Genomic DNA, 18,689 nt, shown 5'->3' on the forward strand with positions numbered 1-18,689 from the left:
CAATGTTGGGTCAGTCACGGACCACATATACAATGGTGTTCTCATGAGATTACAATGGAGCTTAAAAATCCCTGTCACCTAGAGATGTCATAGCCACAGTAATGTCTTAGTGCTATGCATGACTCGGGTGTTTGTGGTGATGCTGGTGTAGACAAACCTACTGTGCTGCCAGTTGTGTAAAAGTGTAGCACATACAGATATGTACGATAAATAATACTTGATGACGATGATGGACAATTATGTTACTGATTTACCTACATACTACTATGCTTTTTATTGTTATTTTAGAGTGTACTTCTTCAACTTATAAAGAAAAAGAAAGTTAATGGTAAAATAGCTTGAGGCAGGTCCTTCAGGAGGGATTCCAGAAGAAGGTACTGTTATCGCAGGACGTGACAGCTCCAAGTATGTTATTGCCCCTGAAGACCTCCCAGTGGGACAAGCTGTGGAGGTTGAAGGCAGTCATATTGATGATCCTGCCTGTGTAGACCTAGGCTAACGTGTGTGCTTTGTCTTAGCTGTCACAAAGAAGTTTGAAATGTTACAAAAATCTTTAAATAGAAAAAAGCTTGTAGAGTAAGGATATAAAGAAAATATTTTTGTGTAACAGTACAGCATGTTTGTGTTTTAAGTTGTTATTACAAAAGAATCAAAAAGTTTTTAAAAAAAATTAAAGGTTTACAAAGCGAAAAAGTTACAGTAGGCTAAAGTTAATTTATTATTGAAGAAAGAAAACTGTTTTTTATAGACTTGGTGCAGCCTAAATGTCCAGTGTTTATAAAGTCTACAGCAGTGAACAGCAGTGTCCTGGGCCTTCCCAGTCACTCACCACTCACTCACTGACTCACTCAGAGCAACTTCCAGTCCTGCAAGCTCCATTCATGGTAAATGCCATGCACTTACTGGGTAAGTAACATGTACCTTACCCAAGGTCACACACTAATGAAGACGGGATTTGAGCCAGATTTCAATTCAAAAAATCTAGGGGATTATTTTAATCCCCTAGATCAGGGGACAGTAAACTTCTTTTGTAAATAGCCAGGTAATAAGTAAATAAGTTAAGATTCATGGGCCATACTGTCTCTGTCTCGACTACTCAGCTTGGTTTTGTACTATGAAAGCAACCATAGACAGTAAGTAACCAAATGGGTGTGACTGTGTTCCAATAAAACTTTATTTATAAAAACAGATGAGAAGCCAGCTGGGAGCTGGAGGTCTGTGCCAACGCTTGCCCTAGACAATGAAAATAGCTTTATTTTTTCTCCTGCTTCTGTATTTTCTCCTTTAGAAGAAAAGTGGTCCGTCATGGCAGCTCACACCTGAGATCCTAACACTTGGGAGGTTGAGATAGGAGGATTGCTTGAGATCAGGAGTTAGAGACCAGCCTGAGCAAGAGCAAGACCCTGTCTCTACTAAAAATAGAAAAATTAGCTGGGCATTGTGGCCTATGCCTGTAGTCCCAGCTACTCAGGAGGCTGAGGCAGGAGGATCACTTGAGCCCAGGAGTTTTAGGTTGCTGTGAGCTACGATGATGTCACTGCACTGCACTATGGGGACTCCTGGCAGTCTCTGCCACTGTCTGCTTGGGTACGTGATTTTCTTTTCCTTCTTTATTACTCCATCCACCTTTAGATTAAGGGTCAAGATCAAGTAGTTGATGTGTTTGATGTGACACAAACCCCTGAGTGGTAGAAGTTTCAGCGGTCTACATCCCTATGGGGCAAGGACTATACTCACCTGTCCCTTAAGTCATGCTGTACATTTTCTTGGAAATGGTAAATGGAGTGGAATTATAGCTTTGCTATCCATGGATACAATAATAAAATATTGAAACACAAAGGTTTGATTTAAATGCAAGCAGAACAAAATAGCGACATTGAAGATAACCTTCAGATGGCACTTTAGATTTTCTACATTTTGAATATTATTGTGCTTCATGGTGAAAAAAAGACAGGATTTGTATAAAGTTGTATTAGTTTCCTATTGCTGCTGTAAGAAATTGCCACAAATCTAGTGGCTTAAAAACAACACAGTTTTATTATCTTATAGCTCTGGAGGTCACAGTGTCAGGAATGGGTCTCATTGTGGCAACATGAAGGCATTGGCAGGGCTGATTCTTTCTGAAGGCTCCAAGGGAGGATTCATTCCTTGCTTCTTCCAGCTTGTAGAAGCTGTCAGCATCCCTTGTCTCGTGGCTGCTTCACTTTAATTTCTGCTTATGTGAGCTCATCACCTCCTTCCACCATTCATGCTGGTCTCCCACCACCTCTTCAAAGGATCCTTGGATTGCACCAGGTCCACCTGGATAGCTCAGGATGGTCTCCCTATCTCAAGACTCATGACTTCTTCATATCTGTAGGGTCCTTTTGCCATACACGGTAACAATCAGGATGTATGTTTTACAATGTAGATGCTATGGACTGAATATTTGTGTCCACACCCTCTAGATTCACAGGTTGAAATCCTAACTCACAATGTGATGGTAGTATGAGGTGGTGCCTTTGGGAGGTGATTGGTTCATGGGGGTGGAGCCCCCATGAATGAGATTAGTGCCCTTATAAAAGAGATCACAGAGAGCTCTCTAGCTTCTTTCAGTCATGTGGGGACACAGTGAGAAGACAGCTGTCTATGAACCAGGAAGCAGGTGTCCCGCCAGACACTGCATCTGCCTGTGCCTTGACCTTGGACTTCCCATTCTCCAGAAGCAGGAGAAATAAATGCTGATTAAGCATGTTATTTTTGTCATAGCAGCCCAAATGGCCTAAGGCAGTAGGTTTTATGATTACTCAGCATGGTGAGGGCGACAGATCAGGAGAGGATTGCTGTTAAAATGCTAGCGTGTTACAATGCCCAAGAGGAGGGGCACACCCTGCTATGCAGGGCCACAGCAGTGTACCAGAATCAGGAGGCAGAGGGAGTGAGAAGAAAACATGGGCAAAAGCCTTTATTGTAGTTTCTATGAAGAAAGGTAAAAAGCAGGCTTAGTGTTGACTATTTTAAATAATTTCAGTGGGCTCTGGGGCAACACGGCTGTCTCTAGCTGGTTGTTTAGTATCTGGCCCCGGGGTGACTGGGGCAGGAGAATGATGGCTCTGTAGGTGAGAGCCAGATAAAGGAGGTGGCTGGGGACATGGGCTTTGGACGGGCTGGTTTGCACTGAAAGGCAGGTGAGCCCGTTACTGTCTCCAGGAACTGACCAGGCTTCGAGGGGAGTCTCTCCGGGACAAGCAAGGCCTCAGATGTTGAAAATAAAACGCATTATTAGAACAACATGGACAACTTTGGTCGGGCTGCGTTATTTAGGCTACGCAAAATCAACTATGTTCCACGTGCTGTGCTCACCATTTTCTTTGTGCTGTCCCTAATCCTCAGAACAATCCTGTAATATAAGCAGAGTATTGAAGATAAGTGTTATGCAGTTTACAGACAAGAAATTCTAGGCTTAGAGATATTAAATAACTAACAGGTGTCACCCAGTTTCTAAGGAGTAGAGACAGAATTCAAAGCCAAATCTCCCCAACTAAAACTCATTCCCCTTTAATAAATACTGGCATCTCCAATTTACAGATCATAACCATTTATCAATGAAAACAACCCTATACTGGCCAGTGATTTCATGAATTATTCTTCCCATTTCCACAATTTTGCAATTAATCTAGAAAGCTGGGCCAGTTTGAATCATCCATCTTCACTTCATGAGAAAACCTGCCTCTAAAATGCTGAAACTAAAGAATATAATGACACTTGTAACAGAAAACCACCTACAGTGTTGAAGGAGAGACCCTGGCCATATTCCACTGCAAGGGAATGCTGGTGGAGTCGTGGATGGCGTCTCTCAGTGTGCTGACGTTCGCGCTGTGATTTCCTGGGAAAGGGCATGGCTGTGTCTTCCTACATCTTTTGCAGTCATTCCTGTCTGCAAATACATAAAGCTGTCACCAGTTAAGTCTAGGAGCTATTGACTCCCCTTTCTTCAATGAACAGGGCTGGAAGGCTTGTTTTCTGCATCCTCGGTGCAGCCATAGTAACCGTGGTTGGGTAAGCAGTGTTTGCCAGCCTTCCCAGCCAGAGGGAGATTTTTTAGAAACCTGATGTCATATCCAGGGCAAACAAGGAAAGTCCTTTAACTGTACTGGACTCGTTTATAACTATAATGGTTTGCCAAAAGTTTATGTGACCTAGTGTGCCCCTCTCTGCTACTTTGGCAAGTGTCAGCCATGCACAGAGATCTGTCTCTATTCTGGGAATAGATGGAGAGAGACATTAGGTGTACGCTGTTCGTTGTGCCAGTGCCAGCACCCACAGGTGGACTAATTCAGTTAATCCCCACACCTGCCTTAAAAGTAGGTGCTAATCCGACTGCCATTTTACATATGGGAAAGCTGAAATTTAGGAAGTTGAGGCTGATGTAAAAGGCTGATGTGAAGCTGGGGTTTGGACCCGCCATGAGTGGTTCTAGGCTAGAGTCTGTGCCGCAAAGCACTCTCGCTAGTTCACCTGCCGTTCAGTGTACGAACCGTGTCCATTAGGTGTGCTTACTTAGTACTAACAAGCTTTCCAGTTCTAGAGGCAAAACCAAGAATAGGCTCTTTTCCTTCTCAACCAGTAGCCTTTTACCTAGAAAAACAGACTTTTAGGAAATTGGTAAAAGCAAGAGGAACTTTCTGTAGTGGGGAGGAATGAAGGATTCCTGGCCAAAAGAGAAAGTAAAGGGCTGCAGTGGCCCCTCCAGTGGGAGGCGGCAGCCTGGTTCTAGCTGGTGGCAGGGGCAGTCCTGGGTCCCGCCCTGGGTCTCCAAGCCCTGCTGTCGGCTGTGTGCTGGGTGCAGTGGAGGCTCCCCAGGGGAGGGCCGGGCATTGGGGGCTGGGCACGGTTCCCCTGCCCATGCTGTGACCGGGAACAGCCAGAGTCTGACCACACTCAAACATCCAAAATCTGTTGCTGTATCACATGCCATATCAGCCAGCTTCATAAATGGAGTTAATATGGAAACCTAAGGAGGATAATCGTTCTGTAAAGTTATATCTGTTTGAGGGGCTCTAGTTCTCAAAGAGAATTTTCCTGGGGCTCTTTCATGGCAGGGTGCCACTGTGCTGTGAGGAATGATCCAGTGAACCAGCTGGACCTTACCGAACCCTCAGACGTCGGTTAACATCCTCCATGTGTGTAAAAGTTCCTATAAGGCCACACAAAAAGATGAATGACCCCCCACAAAAATGGGAGAAATAAAGAAATAAGCCATTAATCAAAAAAGAAAAAAATGAACTACCAAAATAATAAGTAGCTATTCTTACTCATAATGACAGTAAATAAGATGCTATATTTATTTACAAACCAAATTGTCAAAAAAAAAAAAAAGGAAGCCATCAAAAACAAACGTAAAACTCACTGCTATAGAGAGTATAAGAAAATAGTTTATATACTGTATGGTAACAGTATAAATTGGTTCAATATACAGAAGGGCATTTTTGAAAACAACTACAACCTTTAAAGAGTTGTAGATACATACATAGATAGACACACACACACACACACACACACAGGCAAACATAGCGTGGTTCCCCCATATCTGCAGTTTCATTTTCATGGTTTCAGTTACCCACAGTCAACTGCAGTTCAAAAATATTGCATACAATATTTTGACAGAGAGAGAGAGACCACATTTATATAACTTTTATTTCAGCATATGTCATAACTGTTTTGTTTTATTATTAGTTACTGTTATTAATCTCTTACTGTGCCTAATTTATAAATTGAACTTTATCATAAGTACATATGTAATATAGGAAAAAATAGAGAGTTCTGTACTATATGTGATTTCAGGCATCCAACTGGGGGTCTTGGAACCCATATAGCATGGGTAAGGGGAAAATACTGTACGGGTATTGCACACCCTTTGACCCAGCAACTAAACTTTCACTAGATGATTAAGAACATATGACCAATAAACCTGAAAAGATGCTCAGCCTCACCAGAAATCAAGGAAATGCAAAATTTTAATCAAAGTGGCCAAAATCACAAGTTTGATCATACAGAGCATGGGTGAGGAGGTTATGGTAACACAGGCACCCTCATTTGCTCTCTGGTGGGAATGTTATTTTGCAGCCACTCTGGTGGGCAATTTGGCAGCACCTTTTAAAATAAAAAAATGTGCCTCCTTCACAACCCAACAATTTCACTTCCCCGAATCTCCCCAGAGAAACATTTGTGCATACGTACGAGGGGAAGACCTAATGCGGCACTGTCTGTCTTAGCAAAAAGCTAAAAGCAACCCAAGCACCCGGCGATAGGGAAGTAGCTGGATAAACAGCAGATTATCCTTATCACAGAATCCCACGAAGCACTTGTGGAGAAGGGTGCAGGTCTCATGTGCTGACATGGAAACATCTCCAAGATGCACTGCCAAGCCAACGCACAGCCCGTTAACATCTGTGCACCGCTCGAAGCCTCACAAATAAAAACTAGTCAGCACATATATATTATTTAGATACCTGAAGATATGTACATGCATTAAAAAAGGATACGTATTAACCAACAACAGCAATCATCTCTACGCCAGCAGCAGCAACTAGATGGAAGCTGATTATTGAGGACTTTAGTCTTATCTGTTAGGCTTTAAGTAAGTTTTTACCAAGAACATATGGATGTTTATAACATGTGTAATTTGAAAATGTTTAAAAGAATGATTGCAACGATTTTGATACTCCAATACTTAGCAAGGCATTATTTGGTGTAGTGAACATTTGGCAATAGCCTACTTGTCCAACTACAAGGAATTAATCAAATATATTATGGGAGATCTCATGATGGATTATGAGATACAACATAATCATCAAGATAATATTTAGAAGTCTACCGCACAACAGAAAGGGAGTGTTTGCAACAATTGTCAAGGGAAACAGGCAGATTACCAAAGTGTACATCATCAAATACTTGTCAACCCAAGGGTTCAATGCGGAGATGTCAAGATTCCAAAAATCCCAGCATGCTGGCCAAAAGGCTTTTTAAAGGTTCAGTAATACCAAAGGCAACAATACTGATGATTGACATAATGATCCCATGGAGGCCATGGAAAAGCCGAGGGCCAGAGAAACTGAGGAAGAGGACAGCCTGGCTGGGCAGTGGCTCAGGGATGGAGTGAAAGTGCTAACGATGCAACTGTCAATGAATCCCGTCTGCACCTCTCCTCGTTCTGGAGCCTTCTGGAGTCGGCCCAGCTGTGCCTACGGAGTCTGATCCTTTGCTGGTCGCAGCCAGTCTGGAGAAGGCCTGGTCCCGTCCCTCTCACTGCTTGAGCAGGGGCTTGGTCAAGCCCAGGACAATGGTGTCCTCAGGCAGGAAGATCTTTCCAACCACGCAGAGGCCCTCTGGTTTGCGGCCAGTGATGAGCACTCCAGGCCTGACTCTGTATCCCTCCTCGGGGCACAAAGCCCTGCAGCGCCTTCTGAGAGCAGGCTGGGCCGCTAATGCCCTTTCCTTTGACTTATGGAGGGATAGGTCCGTATTCATTAAATCAAGAGAATCGTTACACAAAATGGCAGGCGTCTCCCTGGAAAATCAAGAATGAACGTTAGAAAAATAAGTGGTAGATTTAGTCAAAGAGCAGCCCTTCAGTGGAATAGATTTCACCTTATGGAAAGGAACAGAGAGAAAGGAGAGAGAACAGAAAGGGGGGAGGGTGGGGATGGGAGGAGAGAGAGATTTCTTTTGCATTTACAAGCGACAGTGCTGTTACTTTCTGTGCAGCAACACTGGGATGTGAATGAATTTGTGCCACTTTCAGCAGGGTGGGGGTGGGGCAGAGTGCAATGTGTAAACCCAGGTGGAAAATAATCAGGCGCCCAAGCACTAGGCAGCTGTAGTTTAAAAAATTTAAAATAAGTAACTAAACCAACCAACCAACAAATCCAAATTCCCCCATGAGTTTGAGGATGAGAAGAGGAAGAATAAAAGGGGGGAAAAAACAAGGAAGAAATATTTCTGATGCAAAAGTCAAGTGTCAAGCATGATTCCAGAACCCATGAGCCTCTGAGTTCAACTCATTATTTTCATTTGTTTATTTTTTCCCTATTGTGTTTAAATACCTTTTCCCCCTTCTGCTTTTATACCTGCATGAAGGTCTTACTGGTTGTGAAAGGGAGGAACAAAGTAAAGTCCCTTGTTCATTTTACAAGCGGACCCTTCCCCGACAGGACGCTCAGAGCAGGGGCAGGTGGCAGGCAGGCCACAGCAGGTGCCAGTCTGGCCAGCCAGACCTGCAGACTTGCCAGGCCAGGCCCAAGAACTGGTGGAACCTGCACGCCAGCCTCAGAGATCCCTGGAACAATTGGCTTTGCTTCTGCGGTTAAGCCTGCAAACATATTAAGAGCTTTTCTGGGTGACTTGTCAACGGAGTTAGTAAACAGTTCACAGCCTGACCCCGAGAATGTGTCTGTGTCTCCGTCTCCGGAGCAATACTGACACCACATGCTTGAATCTTTAGGACTGAAAGGAAAGTAAGATCAGGAAGGGAGGAGCAAGGAGAGACCCTAAATGTTACAGCTGTCATTACTGAGGACCCACCAGTCCTCACTATTGAGGACACACTCATTTTACCGAGGGACTGAGGTTCCAGAAGGTTAAGCGATGGTGTCATGGACACTGCAAGGTTTCAACCGAGGTCCACTTGCTCCTCACCCAAAGGTCCAATTATTGAGACAAGGGTTGCCAAGGAAGAAAATAATTAAAAAAAATTTTTTTTTTTTTTAGTACTAAAGACATCTTCTCTGGAGAACAGGAGAAACTGTCTCAAATCTGTCCTACTGCTGAAGATTCTGAAGATTCTCTGCATTTTAAAGAGGGGAAATTAACAAGGGGCTAGGGAACATTTTGGCAATGGTGTGTTGAAATTAACAAGGAACTAAGTGCAAGGGGCAGGTTACTGAGGGATGGTGAGTCTTGGCCTCAGGAAGTCTGCTCAGGGGCTTTTTGGAATCCCTGCAGAAAATAGAAAATCTACCATTTCTGGGAAATAACTCAAAAAGTCCAGTAGTTAGTTAAGCAAGAGGACTATAAAAAAAGGACGTAGGGGTCATTGAAATTTGTTCATAGAGCCAGTTACAATGAGCTGGCCCAGCCTCTGCTTCCTCCACTGAAAAATGGAAGAAGTATCAGTGTGAATTTAGGAGGAAGGCATTTGTATAGAAAACATTATTCGAGGGCCATTTGGTTTTAAGAGTGAATATTCAACTTATTGCAGTTAACAAATAAAAAATATAAGCTAGTTCTTCCTTAAGATTTAAGTTTAACATCTAAACTTTATTATTTATTAATAAAGTACATTATCAACAATCATGTTTATGATAATCTGTCAATCAGAAATTAAAATACTTAAAAAAGAAACCTGAATATAAAAAAATGGGAAAATGCACTTAAAATATTAAAGGGGCTAATTAAGTTTGTTATAGAGTCCCTTCCAATATTGACTTTCATTTATAAATTTATTCTATTCTGATTTCATTTTAAGCATATCTGACTGAAAAGCCTTCCCAAATACTTAGATAATTTTTTAAATCATATAAAATAAACATGTAAATATGGCAATTTGTTAGGTTGTGGAAATGACTCAATATTGTTTTCAAACTTAAAAAATTATCTTATTCCTTTTAATTTAAATCATAAGTGTAATAACTAAAAAACATTTAAAATGGGAATCATAAGACTCATTGGTTAGATTCTGCAATAGGGCAAGTTATTGTTAACACTAAGTGTATTAAATGTCAAACAAACACAGACTGTTCTGAAATATAACAAGAATAGAAATACTGTGGCTTTGATTTATGTACTAATCCAAATCTTTCTGGTGTTAAAGGCACTTACCTTATATAGAAACTGTTCTGTCAGCCCAACTCAAGTCTGCGGTGCTGCCTACCTTGATGCTCGAAGGTTACTCATCCTGCCACTGGGACCACAGTATTGAGCCTAGCCTGTGACGCTGGTGGCACATGCGAGACTGATTTATAGCCACTATTCCAACAAGTCCATGCCCTCCAGATGCTCTGGTCTAGTAATCCACACCTCTGGGTCTGAGATATTTGATTACTCTCCCCCCCCCCCAACTGCCCCCAAGCCTCACTAAGATCATAGTTAACTTCTTTTTCTGTTGCAGCTGGATTCACATTTCCTTTGACTTGCTTGCGTACCAGTGCCAACTAAATGATAATGTAACCATTTCTTATTACTAGACTTCTAATTTTAAATTTGCTGGAAATTTTCTTTTGGACTTAACTATTTTTTCTTTTTTTTCAAATAAGCCAGTGAAGGGATCTCTATCTTTTAGACTTAATTATATTTTGATTATATGATCATCTTTTTGCAAACCTAAAAAGAATGTAAATGTAAAATAAATTGGCTAAAGCACTCCTAAAACTTCTTCACATTCAGAGTCTAACACTCTTTTAAATCAGTCTTCCACTTAGTCGTTGATATATATGCTTTTCAAAAAGTTGGAAAAAAATAAGAGCCTCATGCAAATCTAGAATAAACACATGTCAAAATATTAAAAAAATAAAAAATAAAAAACAACAACAAAAAGAAAATAAACCATAAACAGAGATAAATAAAATAAAACAAAAATATAAACAAAAAGTTAAAAGGGAAAAATAAAACACATGTCAAAGATGGGTAAGGAAACGAGCTGGATGGTAAAGGTGGCTCAGAGGAGAATCAGAGGAGCAAGGGTTATAAAAGCATTGAAAAAATATGTTGGACTAAGGTTACTAGGTTAGAAGCAAGCTGGTTAATGTCCTACAGGGCAAAAAAACATACCTTTGGGGTTATCTTTTCCATTAGACAAAAATCATTTGCATCTACCAGAAAGAAATCTTAAGTTAACTTGTAACTTCACAAAATGTGAACCTTTACCCAGTAGTAGATAGCAAATCAAGCACGAGCGCATTCCATTAGACCATTAAGTGATTTATATGACATTAAGAGGACGTGCCACCCTCCCTGCACCTTATCTCCAAGTTTTGGATAATTCTTCTTAACATTGCTATCAAAAACACTGGTGATGCGGCATTTTAAAAAATAATGCATTGAAGAAACAAAACATTTGGTTCTGGCTCTTAAGCTCGCTTTACAATTATGTAGAATCAGCCAACTGATTCTACAGCTTCTTTTGTCTCCTCCTTCAGCCATGTGCTAGACACATCTAGTTCTCCACTTCCCCATCCCTTCCTCATGACTGTTTGGTTCCTATGGTTTAAACATGTGATGTACGATTACTTCTAGGACTTTCCTTCTACTCACTGTAAATTATGCTGCTGGCACTTTTATGTTTTAGCATTTTGGGGCTATGACACCTGTGTCATGACTGCCATTTGGCAAATAATGATCGTAAGATGCTGCTGATTTTAAGGTGTCCTCAATTTCAGAGATGTCAAATCATGGGGTGAAAAATGTGTTTCAGGATCAATGAAATATGGGACATCAACACATGTAGCATCTATTTTCGGTTCTCCCTTCCTTCTCCCCATACTACAATTTAAGTGACTTGTCTCAGGTACACCTTCCTCCTGCAAAGAGGAATACAGAACAGTGGGGAGTGGTCGGCCATTATAAGGTTTCCCAGTGGCCAAATTCTGGACCCCGACTCTCCCCCTATTCTTTGTGAGCTGCTGTCTTCCAGGGTGGGAGGAAGGGTCCGAGGCCTAACTGTTGTCCGTGAAATCAAGAAAATGTGAGTCAGAATGCTCTTAGATTTGGGTGCAATAATGTTTCTTCTTGATAACATATTGTGCAGAGTAGGCCCTGACGCAGTCCCGTCTGCTGTGAAATGGTCTTTTTCATGTCATGGCACACTGGCAGATGACACGTCTCTCCAGCCCCAAGGGCCGGTGGAAAGGAGCCTTAGCTCTGGGAGGACACCCCTCAAGCCCGTGTTCCCGCACTCATGGCAGTTCTGGAGCCGCAGGGATCACGGGACCAGCAGAAGGCTGTGTGTGCAAAGGCGTGGGGAGCAGGCGTGGGGAGCAGGCGCGGTGCCACCCCTGGCGCCAGTGGCGGAAGAGGGAAAGCTGCGGGCCAATCTGGCCAAGTGCTAGGCTGTCCCTCCGTGGTCCACAGGGGCCTGGAGAGCACCAGGAACCTGGCAGAGGGGGCAGTGGCAGCTGGCCGCTTGGAGGGCAAAGGGAGGTGGGAAATATTCCTGGGACGGCTGTGCTCCCATGATCAGCGCCCATCGCCCTGCTATTTTGAGAAGCTCCTTTCCTACTTCCTGCCCAGAAATCCCCAGATGGAAAGAGCTACTCGCTGAGCTTGCCCATGGGTGACATTCCCGTGCCATATCTGGGTCCCCTGGCGTTCAGACTGCTGGAGATGTCAGAGGAGTCCGTCAGCCCAGGCGAGGGCTCGGGGCCTGTGGACACGCGATGGGAGAGCGTGCGCCCCGCTCTCCGGGCACACTGATGACCGCACGTCGTGCAGGTCCCGGCCCCACCCACAGCCCCGAGCTGACCCTCAACTCAACCCCAAGGCCAGGACACTGGACGAGTGGCTGGAGCAGCACAAAGGGGGCTTTGCCCAGCTGTGACCCTGCCCGCCTTGCACCCCTGAGGCTGGTAGGACAGGAGGCACAGCGTCACAATGATCCTTTCCTGTGTCACAACAATAATTTACCCAAAGGCCATAATTATTATTGTTATTTTAAAAGGACTGACTGCCCAGGGGGCTGCAGCCACCAGCACTGCCCGAGGCCCTGAGAGTGAAGGGGCAGAGTCCCCACCCTGTCGCCACCTGCAGCACGGCCCTGGGCTGCGGAGAGCTCTGGCACTGGGAGCAGGCCTGCGCGTGCACCAAGAGCAAGACCTTAAAAAGAGAAATAAAGCAGGTCATGCTCTGGCAAACAAATAATATAATTTCTGTCCATTAGAAGAAATGAGCAATCAGTCTTTCAAAATTAGTAGTCAGAATTCGACTGCAGAACGGCCACAGGCCTTCTCTCACCGTCCCCAGGTGGACACAGAAGAGGTTTCCTCTGCCCCTGTCTGGTTGTTCTGATTTTCCTCGCGAGCCTGCACCCGCTCCAGCGGGAAGATCAAACGAAACTGTGTTTGCTATGATCTGGCAAGCTCAGTGTCTGCAGTGATATGAGCTGCTCCGGTTTAAGACGAACGCTCGGTCCCTTTAGCAGAAATGCATGGGCGCTCGGATCGTCTCGCCCTCCCTGTCTCCTCTTGGAGGTGACGCCTGTGTTCTGGATAGAGTGACCATCGTGATTCATCCTCCAAAATGGGCACCTCTTTTTCATTTTAAAAAACGCATGCCTAGTACAACAAGTAATGCATATGAAAGTAATCCAAACTTTCCGTGTCCCCACCCCATCCCCAGGTCACCATGGCTAACAGTAACCTAACACGCTCCCTACAGACATTACTGACGTAAAGGAGCCCTGCACCCATAGGCGAGTTTTTCTTACTATTACGTGGAATCACAATATGCACCTTATTCTATAATATTTATTTTACAACCACTTGTGTCAGATCAATCCAGGACATGTTTGAGCGAGAAAGGGAGCACTGTTAATAATCATGCCAGGACAACAGGTGATGTGTGTTCACCCTAGTTAGGGAAGAGAGGTGTGGCCTCGGCAAACTCATAGCGGAGGGGACAATTCGGTCCGTTTTGTGTCCTGTATTTACACACCAATCTGTGCCGCAGAGTGGCCGGGCTGGGCTGCTCCCCGAGCTGCTGCCTGCAGAGGTGCTGCTGGCCCCATCTGCCCCGTCTGCCCCCGTCTGGCCCCGTCTGCCCCTGTCTGGCCCCGTCTGCACCGTCTGGCTTCTTGGGGGGGGATGAGCTGCATCAGTGGAGTCGGGGGTCGGGCAGTCCTCTGATCCTGACGTCTGAGTCACTAAAGCTTGTCTGAAGCGACACCGTCTCTGCTGGCGGATGGCGTTCTCCGTGTGGCTGTGTTCCCTTCGTGGGCACGTGGGGACGGCTGAGATCCACTGCACCGGGTGGCCTGGGCACCAGCAGTCCTGCCTGAGGCTTATCTGCCACCCGATGACACCGTCTTCCATGTGGTGCAGACTGGAGGCTGCAGTTCTGGGGACCTGACGCTTCCCCGTCCTCTGCCCAGAAACGTGGAGTGCCATGGGCCCCAGCCTCCCTTCTCGGGCCTGTCTCCAGAGCCCCTGTCTTCCTGCCAGCGAGGGCAAACCAAGCCCACAGTTTGTCCTCCTCCCTCCCCCTGCAGCTCCTCACCTGCAGAGGCGCAGGCTGCCGGAGCGCCACTTCCAAGTCACAGCACCCTCTGTCTCAGGATTACAACTGCTGGCCTGGCCGTCGTTGAAGGACTGGGTCTCTCTACCGGCATGGAGAAATGATCTGGGTCATCTAATTTGGTTTGTGACCTACTAATACATGCAGGAAACTGTCTCAATAGAAATCTGCTTCCCAGCTGGCTGGCTTGCTGCAGACACCAGTGGAGATGCAGCCTGGTGTCAGCGTTGGGCAGAGATGTCACGGTTGTGGTGGAGACCTGCCTTTCCCCTGAAGCTCCAACCCATTTTGTCAAAGGCAGGGAGCCTTCAGTGGTCACTACACAGAAATGGTGGCACAGCCCGGTGCTGCCCAGACCGGCCTCGCTCTTTAGCCGTCCCATGGGTGACTTATCGCCCCTGTGCTCACGACAATGAAAGAGAGAAAGAAAAGTGAGAAAAGGGGCTCCCGCCACCCATGTAACTGCTGCTGCTCCAGCTCTTCAAAACAAGAGTCTGAAACAGTTGCCGGAAAGTACCTTGAATGACCCCTTCGTAGAAACAGCAGCAGGGAGGAACCACTGCTCAGGGAACAGGGGCGCCAGGCAGACACGGCCCCAGGGCTTGGCCTCCCTTTGGCCTCTGCTTTCTTGCTTCTCCTGCCAGCCCGGAGTCAGGCCCCCAGAGCCCCCCAGTGCTTTAGAGAATGAAGTCGCGCCCCAGAGCCCCTGGTCAGCACTGCTCCAGGCGCAGGGAAGAGGAAGCAGCTGGGAGGGCGGCCGAGCAGAGGGTGGAGGATTTGGGAGCAGGTGCACCTGCCTCTGAATCCCAGCTCAGCAGATGTGTGTGACCTGCGGCAATTTTCTTACTCTGTGTCTCAGTTTCCTCATTTGTAAAATGGGAACGTTATCACCTACTTAATGGGCTGTGGTGGGCATTAAATGTGCTCACGGGTGTACAATCAATTCTCTGTTGCAGAGACCTGTCCTTGTGTGAACAATCCAGACATAACTGTGGCCACCCACAGGTGCCACTGGGGACACAGTGGTGGCCTTTCTTGCTGATTTTTTTCCAGGTCCCTGCCTGTATAGTTTCAGAAACAGAATTTCAATTACTTCCTGGGAACAATTTTTTTTTAATAACTAATTTCATGTGTTAGAGTTAATGAATGCGAGAAACAACCAATGTGTCCGACTGCAGGGAGCTCAGCACCATGAGTTCAGAAGCCAGCGAGAAGCCCCATCTAATACTGTGACCTTGAGCGAGCCACCGACTTCCCGGATGTCAGCGTCTTTGTCTGCAAACAGAAGGACAGGACCAGATGGCCTCTGAGATCATCGGCCACACATGCCTTGATTTCTAATAATGTCTAAGAATGCGACTGGCTGCTGTTTTTGCTTTGCTGAAGTTCTCTGCCAGCAGTATGAGCACTGACTTTCGAGTCCTTTTCTGAATGGAACATCAGCTCCTCGGTGTCGGGTCCCGCAGTCCCTCCCGCAGGCTGGACCCTCCAGCCTCCCCTTCCAGTTCGCGCCTACGGGGAGGGTGTGCTCAGGAGAGCCGGGCACCTTCAGCTGAAGGATTAGCCCGGTGGCTGCCCCTTGCCCTTTTTCTTCCACTGAAGAGAAACCATCCACACTGTTCCTGCATCGTGCTACAACGATGGCATTTGAGAGCCGTCCCAAACAGAGGCTCCTTGGCTCTTCTGACAAACCCATTCAAGACATTCTTTTAAACAGTAACCAGACCCTTGATTCATTAAAGATCCACACAGTTCCAACCAGTGTCTCCCTGTCCCGGGCCTCTGCCAGTCTCAATAGGGCCCACATGGCACCCGTCTGCAGCAGAACACGCACTGGCCGGGGAACGCCAACCCTGCCTTCGACGCTAAGAGGAGGTGAAATCATGGGCCAGACTAGGTTCCTTAAGGAGCCTGATTGTAAAGTGCAAATTGCAACAATGAAAATAATTTTTGTAACTCCACTGAAGCATTTCAGGCGCATTATAGAAAAAAATGAGATAATATAAACCTCACCACTCAAAGTAAGATCTAAGAACTAGTAGCATTGGCCATTGCTTGTGAGTCTTTAAGAAATAAAGAATCTTAGGCCCCACCCCAGAATTCCTGAGTCAGAATCTGCATTTAACGGGATCTGGAGGAGATTCCAATGTACATTAACATTTGAAGGACACTGATCTAAAATATCTTGAAAACCTACAGGAACTCTGTGTTGAAAGGTGAAGGATATATGTTGCCAGCTCTTATAAATAAAACAATATCTCCAGGGAAGGTATTGTTAAACATGAATTTAAATTTTTAATTTAATTTAATTTTGTTTTATTTTTCTAGAGACGGGGTCTTGCTACGTTGCCCAGGCTGAAGTGCAGTGGCTGTTCATAGGCACAGTCCCACTACTGATCAGCATGGGCCTTTTGACCTATTCTGCTTCTGACAGGGGCTGGTTCACTCCTTCTCAGGCAACCTGGTAGTCCCCCCTTCTGGCAAGTCACCATATTGATGCTGAACTTAGTTCCAACACCTGATCTGCATAGCACACTGAAACCCAGAACTCCTGGGCTCAAGCCATCTCCCACCTCGGCCCCCAGGTAGCTGCCACCACACCAGGCATAGACTGGCATCTGTACAACAGAGACACGCATAGAAAAACCTTCCCTCTTCTTGCCTTTCAGTGGTAATGCTCAGAACTGCTGGCATGACAAAACTTAGTGCAGTCAAAGAGGGGACAGGAGGTTTCCTTAGGTGGAAAAGAATAAATCATATCTTGGGAGGGGAGAAAGGAAAAGGATAAGAAATTTTGGCAGAGTAGCTTCTGAGATGAGTGGAAGTTAATGACATTTTGCTGAGTTGGGTTATGACTTTGCCCTCTGCTTTTGGAGTTGGTTTCATGTTTTTTTTGGATACAGCATCACACAGAGATGGGTCATAAAGTGGGGAGAAAAGTCCCAGAATTCCCAAAGACCCATATGCAATTTTTCTACAATTCACCACTCATGCTGCTACCGTTTGCCTGGCATAGGACAAATATAAAGCTGTGAAATTGTCAAATGTCATTTTAGAGTTTAAAGACACAGTAGATGTCGTAACTCCAATAATCTCACATTACAGATGAATGTCCTTTAGTCTAGAGACTCGAGGTACTTGCAGAAATACACACACACACACACACACACAAAAAAAAAAAAAAAAAAAAAAAAAAAAGAAAAAAGCCTGGCTCAGATACTGGGCTGTGCCCTCCACATACTAACCACAAACTAAAATAATGTCCTAACAAAACCTGCCACACCTGACTCTTGCTCTGAAAACTTTAAAGCTTTAGACATATCAGTTCTTGTGCACAGCTTGCAGGGAATTATCTGGAATTACCCCACTGCCGTGGAAACTCCCGGTTGACATCCCGGCGCGCATTGCAGATACACGAAATGGCTTTGAGAGTGGCGGCTAAGACTGCAGTGAAGCCGCCAGCTCTGGAAAATTCCTCCCCTGCCAGGAAGACCAAGGGCCCAGCGGCTCTGCCTCCCTCCCAACTGAGTCCTTTTCTCCAGCGGGGGACACTGACCCCTGCGGAGGCTGCCCCAAGCTTCTGTGACCTGGCAGCACCGTGACATGGTGGCCAGAGCTTCCAGTGGCATTTTTCTCTGTAGCACGCAGCTCTTAGACTCTGAAAAGTGTGTTGTTTTCCTCAATCCCTTTAATAAGCTCATCTGTAAGACTGGACAGAGCAGGGCTTGGACGGGCTGTCCCGGTGAGCTGGGGCACTGCTCCCGCCCAAACGCCTTTCTCTTCATGCCTCAGCCCAACTCGGGCACCTCCTGCTTTCCCTGCTGGAGACGAGGAGTGGAAATGAAGGAAGGGCTGTGGAAGGGACAGCAGCCGGAGGCTGGGGCATACGGGGCCGAGGTAGAGTGGTCACCAGGGCAGGTGTTGAGAGGCGGGCAGTGGTGACAGCAGCGAGGAGGGGAGGGCCGTAGCACATTGAGGGTGACGGTCACTGAGGGGCAGCTCTGCCTGCCCCTGCTGGTAGGTCTCAGAGGTAAACAAAGGCAGACGCTAGCTAACGTGGTAAAGGCAGACTTTAATCAGTCATAAATACACTGCGGCAATAGGGAAAGGTCCAGCGTGAACTGACGCCAACTCCGACTTGTGCAGAGGTGCCTGGGCATTGTAAAGGGACAGGGAGAGAATACAGAGGGGCGAGTGGGGCTCAGTGGGGTCTGGGAGGTGGACAGTCACAGAAAGCGGGAAGAGGGGCTTGGTCCACGGGAAACCCACCTGGGTGTGCTAAGTGGCTCCCCCTCCCACAGAGGCTGGGAGGCAGGGCCCTTCTGCAGCTCCTAGAACAGTCGATTCTTTCAGCAGCCTCAAGCTTTCTCACTGTCAGCGGGGCTGGGGCAGCCTGAGGATGGGGCCCTGAGCTGTTGGAGACTGTG

The sequence above is a fragment of the Microcebus murinus genome, chromosome 15 (assembly GCF_040939455.1).
Source record: "Microcebus murinus isolate Inina chromosome 15, M.murinus_Inina_mat1.0, whole genome shotgun sequence".
NCBI classification, from domain to species: domain Eukaryota; kingdom Metazoa; phylum Chordata; class Mammalia; order Primates; family Cheirogaleidae; genus Microcebus; species Microcebus murinus.